The sequence below is a fragment of the Portunus trituberculatus genome, chromosome 32, assembly GCF_017591435.1.
Source record: "Portunus trituberculatus isolate SZX2019 chromosome 32, ASM1759143v1, whole genome shotgun sequence".
Lineage (NCBI taxonomy): Eukaryota > Metazoa > Arthropoda > Malacostraca > Decapoda > Portunidae > Portunus > Portunus trituberculatus.
In genome coordinates this window covers 11,508,302-11,516,139 of record NC_059286.1, presented here as the reverse complement: position 1 = coordinate 11,516,139, position 7,838 = coordinate 11,508,302, and positions in this window count along the sequence as shown.

Here is a 7,838-nt window from a genome sequence, read left to right as displayed (position 1 = left end):
CCTCTTGGACGCACTCTCGCTGTTTATTCCTCTCCCTTTCAAACGTATTACCTCCTGATGTCTAAAATTAATGGTGGGTTTAAATGGTTACTGCTCTCTTTCTCTGTCTGTCTGTCTGTCTGTTTCTGTCTGCTTTTCTCTCTCTTTCTCTCTGTTTTTCTGTCTGTTTGTCTATTTTTTTGTGTGTTCTTCTCTGTCTGTCTGTTTGATTGTCGTTCTCTGTCTGTCTGTCAGTCTCTCTCTCTTTCTCTCTCTCTCTCTCTGTTTTTTGTGTGTCCTTCTCTGTCTCTCTCTGTCTGTCTGTCTGTCTGTCTGTCTCTCTCTCTCTCTGTTTTTCTATCTGTTTGTCTGTTTTTTGTGTGTTCTTCTCTGTCTCTGTCTGTCTGTTTGTCGTTCTCTGTCTCTCTCTCTCTCTCTCTCTCTCTCTCTCTCTCTCTCTCTCTCTCTCTCACCCACGCGTCCTTCCCAATCGTCATTTTTTTCGAGTTTAGCAGTAAATTTTCATTAGTTTCGCATTCATCTTCTATTTATCATTCCTCTCTCTCTCTCTCTCTCTCTCTCTCTCTCTCTCTCTCTCTCTCTCTCTCTCTCTCTCTCTCTCTCTCTCTCTCTTTTCTTTCTTTTCTCTCTTCTTCGAATTTGTCACTAATATGGAAATGAGTTACTTAAGTCTTTTTTCTAATTCTTTCGTGTATTTTCAAAGTATTTCGCTAATTAATAAGATGCTTCCTGTGTAGACTCTTAAGGTGAGGCAGAGGGCACGAGCGAAGAAATGCGAATTAAAGTGAATAAAAATGAAAAAAAATGAAGTGAAAAGATGTGGAACTCTTCATTTGCTTATTACTTTAACTATATATATGTTTTTTCATTTATTTTGTTTTCCTTCATATTTTTTTTTCTTTCGTTTACTGAAAAATGATACTTGATTTTTATTTCGTTTCTTTTCACTTTTTTTTTAAGGTTCTGTTATCATTTCAGCTTTCGAATTATTGTTAAGTAAAGAAATTTGAATGAAAGTGAATGAAAAAAAAAATAAGTGGAAAGATCTGGAACTCTTCATTTGCTTATTACTTGAACTATATATTTTTTTTATTTATGTTGTTTTTCTCTACATTTTCTTTCGTTCACATAGTTAGACTGAAAATTATGCTCCTGGTGATTTTCTTTTCGTTTTTTGTTTTCTTTCTTCTTTTTTTGTGATTTTATTATTTTTTCAGCTTTCGAGTGATTTTTACTTATTTTTTTTCTTTTTTTTCATTTCAATTTTTTTTTCATTTCAGCTTTCGAGTGATTTTTTTTTATTTTTCTCTTCTTCTTTTTTCATTTATATAATTTTTTTTCATTACGGCATTTGAGTGAATTTTCTTTTAGTTTTGTTTTCTTTTTATTTTTTTTAGTTCTGTTACAAATTCAGCTTTTATGTTAATGTTTTTTTTTAATTTCTCTTTTTTTTTTAGGGTTCTACTATTATTTCAGCTTTTGTGTTAATGTTTTTCTTATTTTTCTTTCTTTATCAGTTCTATTACTAATTAATTTTTTTTAGTTCTTTTCTTTTTTTTTCTTCTTTTTCCAGTTCTACCATTCTTTCAGCTTTTGAGTGAATGTTTTTTTTTTTATTCTTCTTTTTCAGTTCTATTAAAATTCAGCTTTTGTTCATCTATAACTTTTTTCATCGTTTTATCTTTTATTCACGTTTTTCTTCAAATATTTCAATGCGAACGGACTTTTTTTTCTGGTTCTATTTTGAATTCAAGCTTTGCTCAACTTCTTTCCTTTTTTCTTTTTCTTCTTTTTCTCATTTTTCGTAATTCAACTTCAAATTTTCCCTAACCAATCAGTAATCACAAAATGAATCAATATTTTCCTTTTTTTTTTTTTACGGTTCTATTTCGATTTCAGACTTTCCTTAACTACCACAAATTGAATGAACTTCTCTCTCTCTCTCTCTCTCTCTCCTTTCTGTTTTCCTTTTTTTCTCTCTCTCTTTCCTTACTTCTCCTCCTTTATCTGTCCCTTCCCCCTCTTCCTTTCTAGCTTTCCCCCTCTCTCTTTCTCTCTTATACTCTTTCATCCTTCTTTTCCATTACGTTAACCTTCTATCATGTATATAGTGACTTTCTCTCTCTCTCTCTCTCTCTCTCTCTCTCTCTCTCTCTCTCTCTCTCTCTCATTTCTTTTTCGTGCTATATCGAAATCCAATAATGAATAAACTTTTTTCTTTTTTTTTTCTTTTCTCTATTTCACTCCAGATTTCCTTTAACAGCTTAATAAATACTTTTTTTTTCCCGTTATTTTGAATGCAAACTTTATTCGACTATACTCTAAAATGAATAAGTTTTTTTTTTCTTTTTTTCTTTCTATTTTGAACTGATATTTTTTCTTTGACAATGCCAGAATAAGTCGACTTTTTTTTTTTTTTTTTTTTTTTCTTCTTGTTTTGAATTCACACACTTTCTTCAACTCTACTCCAGAATGAATCCGTTATTTTCTTCTTTATTTTCTTTCGATTTCAAACTTTTTCTTTCATAGCACCAGAATAAATGAACTTTTTCTTTCTTTTTCTTTTCTTTTTACTTTGAATTTACACTTTTTCTTTATCTATACTTCAGAATGACTCAGTTTCTTTCTTATCTATTTTTTTCTCTCTTGAATTCAACCTTTCCTTTTTTTTTTTTTATCACTGTCAGATTAAACAAATTTTTTCCTTCATTTTTCTTTTTTTTCCTTTTATTTTGAATTCCCACTATCTTTAATTAACTATATATACTTCAGAATGAATCAGTTTCTTTTTTTCTTTTTTTTCTATCTTGAATTCAAACTTATTTTTATCAATGCCAGAATAAACAAACTTTTTTCCTTCATTTTTCTTTTTTTCCTCTTATTTTGAATTCCCACTGTCTTTAACTATATATACTCCAGAATGAAACAGTTTCTTTTTTCTTTCTTTTTTTCTATCTTGAACTCAAACTTATTTTTATCAATGCCAGAATAAACAAATTTTTTCCTTCATTTTTCTTTTTTTCCTCTTATTTTGAATCCACACTTTCTTTAATCATACTCCAGAGTGAACCAGTTTCTTTTTTTATTTTCTTTTTTTGTCTCAAATTCAAACTTCTTTTTAATCACTGCCAGAATAAACAAATTTTTTTCCTTCATTTTTCTTTTTTTCCTCTTATTTTGAATTCCCACTGTCTTTAATTAACTATATATACTCCTGAATGAATCAGTTTCTTTTTTTCTTTCTTTTTTCTATCTTGAACTCAAACTTATTTTTATCAATGCCAGAATAAACAATTTTTTTCCTTCATTTTCTTCCTTCCTCTTATTTTGAATTCCCACTGTCTTTAACTATACTCCAGAATGAATCAGTTTCTTTCTTCTTCTTTTCTCTTCTTTCTATTTTAATTTCAAACTTTTTTCTTTCACAACACCACAATATATATTCCTTATGTAAGATAGGAAAACTGGCCAAGGACAACATAAAGAAGAAGAAGAAGAAGAAGAAGAAGAAGAAGAAGAAAAAAAGGCACCACTTAGTTCCCAGTCCCCTTACAGGTTAACTTCTTTTCCTTTCTTTTCCTTTCATTCATTCTATTTTTCTCTTATTCATTCTATCTTTTATCTCTTCATTCATTCTATCTTTATCTCTTCATTCATTCTATTTTAAGCTTTCTTCGTCCTCAGTCTTAAGGGTAATGGGAAAGCCAATCACCGCTTCATGGCTACTTTATAAAGACGCACTGCCTGGATAAAGAGAGGGAAAAAAAGAAACAGGAAAAAATGGCAGTGATTAATGTACTTTTTGAATAAACTTACAGAGGGAAAAGTTCATTGAAGGCGCCACTCTCTAAAGGAGGAGGAAGAGGAGGAGGAGGAGGAGGAGGAGGAGGAGGAGGAGGAGGAGGAGGAGGAGGAGGAGGAGGAGGAGGAGGAGGAGGAGGAGGAGAAGAAGAAGAAGAAGAAGAAGAAGAAGAAGAAGAAGAAGAAGAAGAAGAAGAAGAAGAAGAAGAAGATGATGATGATGAACAAGAAGAACAAGAACTAGAAGAAAAAGGAGGAGAAGAAGCAAAATAATAATAATAATAAGAAGAAGAAGAAGAAGGAGAAGAAGAAGAAAAAAAAAGAAGAAAAGAAAAGGAGGAGAAGAAGTAAAAGAAGAAGAAGAAGAGGAAAAGAAGAAGAAAAGAAGAAAAAGAACAAGAAAAAAGAAGAAAAAGAAGAAGGAAAAAACAAGAACGAAAACAAGAAAGAGAAGAAGAAGAAGAAGAAGAAGAAAAAGAAAAATAAGATAAAACAATAACAATTTAACATTCCAGCTTAATTCATGCTTCGACGCGGCTGCTGAACAACACGAAAGCTTTCATAGTGTTTGGTAATTAGTGAACGATGCACAACGAACCACTAATCAATAAAGGAAGACGAAAAATAAAGAAGACAAGGAATAAAGGTATGACTAACAATAAAAGCGTTAAAGTAAGTCGAGGTGTAAACAGTAGGGGAAGTGTTTAAGAGGTCGAAGTTTAAGCAGCAGTGGCAGTCTTAAAAAAAATCAAGGTGAGACACAAACAAATTGAAAATGCGAATCCCAGAAGAGTTAGAGAAAATAACAAAGAGAGAGAGAGAGAGAGAGAGAGAGAGAGAGAGAGAGAGAGAGAGAGAGAGAGAGAGAGAGAGAGAGAGAGAGAGAGATAATAACGAAAGAAAAGGAAAGCAGAAGTGTTAGTAAATGAAAATAACAAACGTAGAGAGAGAGAGAGAGAGAGAGAGAGAGAGAGAGAGAGAGAGAGAGAGAGAGAGAGAGAGAGAGAGAGAGAGAGAGAGAGAGAGAGAGAGAGAGAGAGAGAGAGAGAGAGAGTCGAAGTTTAAGCAATACTAAAAGTCTTAAAACAAGTGAAGGTGAGACAAAAACAACTTGAAAATACGAATCGAAGAAGAAAAGAAAACAGAAAATTTATAGCAAGTCGAGGTTTAAGCATAGTGGAAATCTTTAAATCGAGGTTCGAGGAGTTATGGAGATTTCAAAGCAAGTCGAAGGGAGACATAAATAGCTTGAAATATGCAAATCACCCTCAGCCCGCCCGCCCCCGCCCCCCGAAAAAAGAGAAAATTTACAACAAGTCAAGGTTTAAGCAGTAGTGGAAGTCTTCAAAAACAAGTGAAGGTGAGATACAGACAGCTTGAAAATGCGAACCCCACAAAAAAGTACAAAATTTAAAACAAGTTGAGATTTAAATAATAGTGGAAGTCTTAAAGCAAGTCGAGGTTTAAGCAATAGTGGAAGTTTTAAAGCAAGTCGAGGTTTACGGAGTTGTGAAAATCTTAAAACAAATCGAAATGAGACACAAACCACTTGAAAATGCGAATCCAAGAAAAACACACACACAAAAAAAAAAAAACAGGAAATTTAAAGCAAGTCGAGGTTTAAGCAATAATGGAAGTCTTCAAAAACAAGTCGAGGTGAGACACAGACTACCCAATAACGCGAGTCTCAGTGATATATGAAATGTGGGAAAAGAGGAAACGGCAAAAGAAAAATTTCTACACGACCAGCTGAACTGAAAACTGACCAATGAGGATCAACAGTGAGGATCATCAGGGAAGTGCTGATACAAAGGCCAAGCTTTCTGAACGACACCTGACCTGAAAGCAGAACGTTCCACCACTCTCACCTCACCAGCGCGGTCACGACACGACTCCACTCTTACGCCTGTATTCACAAACACTCTTTCCCTCTCACTACGACAGTTTCCCAAGGCCACGGAGACAACTAGCCGAGTTTTCAAGACACTTTTTCTTTTAATAAACTAGAAATCTTACCAATCTATCACCAGAACCATAAAAATACTCTTAAAAACACGAGTATGTCCAACAAGAGCCTTTGGAAAGAAGTGATGGTGAGAGAGCAAAGCGTTTCAGAATACAGGCCTTTAGTAATACATTCTAAAACACTTCTGTCCGCTGCTCCGCCACACACTCCTGTAATTGAAGTGACACGGGGTAATAAGAGTGTGTTTACGGTTGTAGTCACAGATTAGTACAATTTCTACATTACTAATCAGATAAACAGCCTTGAGAACCAGCCTTAACATCACACAACACCTGGAAATACCCTGAGAGATAGAGAGAGAACATAAATTTCCAGTATTTAAGGTTCTAGTGACAGATTAACACAATTTCTACATCATTAACCAGAGAAACAGTCTTGAAACCTCGCCAAACACAACACAACACTTGAAAATAGCCAGAGAGATAGAGAAAGAATAAAACCTTCCAGTATCTAAGATTCTAGTGACAGATTAACACAATTTCTACATCATTAACCAGAGAAACAGTCTTGAAAACCTCGCCAAACACAACACAACACTTGAAAATAGCTAGAGAGAACAAAACGTTGAAGAATAAGAAGTCAAAATAGTAGATAGAAAAAATAATTGATAGGTAGATATATAGAGAACAAAACTTTCCAAAATATGAGTCTTAATGCACGTGGCAGAGACGAGAGGGCCACTGACACACCACAGAAAAACCAACTCGTTAAAAGAAGAAGGAATCGATAAGAGGAAAAAATAACGGGTGCTCTAAAAGAAAGGAGGTTTATGAATAGAATAATAATGAGGATAGGAGTGTCTGAGTTAATAGGGAGCTTTAAAGGGATGAGGGAAGTTTACGAATAAGGAAGATAGGTAGAAATAGGTAGGCATGTTTTATAAAGGAGGAAGTTATGTGGGAAAAAAATGATGTCTTGTAATTTCCTTTGTATTTTTAAGTTACGTTTTTATATTAGGTGAATGTTTCTGTTAGAGAGTAAGAGCGAGAGAGAGAGAGAGAGAGAGAGAGAGAGAGAGAGAGAGAGAGAGAGAGAGAGAGAGAGAGAGAGAGAGAGAGAGAGAGAGAGAGAGAGAGAGAGAGAGAGAGAGAGAGAGAGAGAGAGAGAGAGAGAGAGAGAGAGAGAGAGTTAATTAATTTTCTCAGGTGTGTAGTAAGAAAGAAGCGCAATGATAAGGAGTATGTATATATAATTAAAAATGGATGAGAGAGAGAGAGAGAGAGAGAGAGAGAGAGAGAGAGAGAGAGAGAGAGAGAGAGAGAGAGAGAGAGAGAGAGAGAGAGAGAGAGAGAGAGAGAGAGAGAGACAGAGAGAGAGACAGAGAGAGAGAGAGAGAGAGAAAGAGAGAGAGAGAGAGAGAGAGAGAGAGAATGAATGAATAATAATGAACTAATTTTCTCTAATGACCGGTGGCACTTTGACTGTTGCTCATTATTCACTTTCATGAACACACACACACACACACACACACAAAATATATAACACACAATGGGGAAAGAAAAAAATAAAAAAAGAAAAACAGATGTCTCTATAAAGCCCTCCTCCTCCTCCTCCTCCTCTTTTTTTTTTTCTTCTTCTTCTTCTTCTTCTTCTTCTTCTTCTTCCCCTCCTCCTCCTTCCTGCGTCACGTGCCTCTTCTCCTGGCTGGCGGAGACACTAACACGAGGCTAAATCATAATTCATTGAGGGCGTCTTGGGGTACAAGCCCTTGACGAAGAGTTTCCCGTGGGCGTGTGTGTAGGCGTGGCTTTCGTGGGCGAGTGGGACAGCCCTACACCCACTCCTTCCCTCCTCTTACTCCTCCTCCTCCTCTTTGTCTCCTTCCTTCTTTCCTTCTGCCTTTTGCTTCGTTGTGTGGGAGTGAGTGGACAGGAGTGGCTGGGATAGTGACCTCAAGTACTGCAAGGCAAGAAGGATCAATGCAGCAGGTGACTACGTTCAGACCACCAATTGTTTGCCAGCCAATCCGATCAAAAATGTGTCCGTGACGTCATACAAAAAGGGCGGGGCT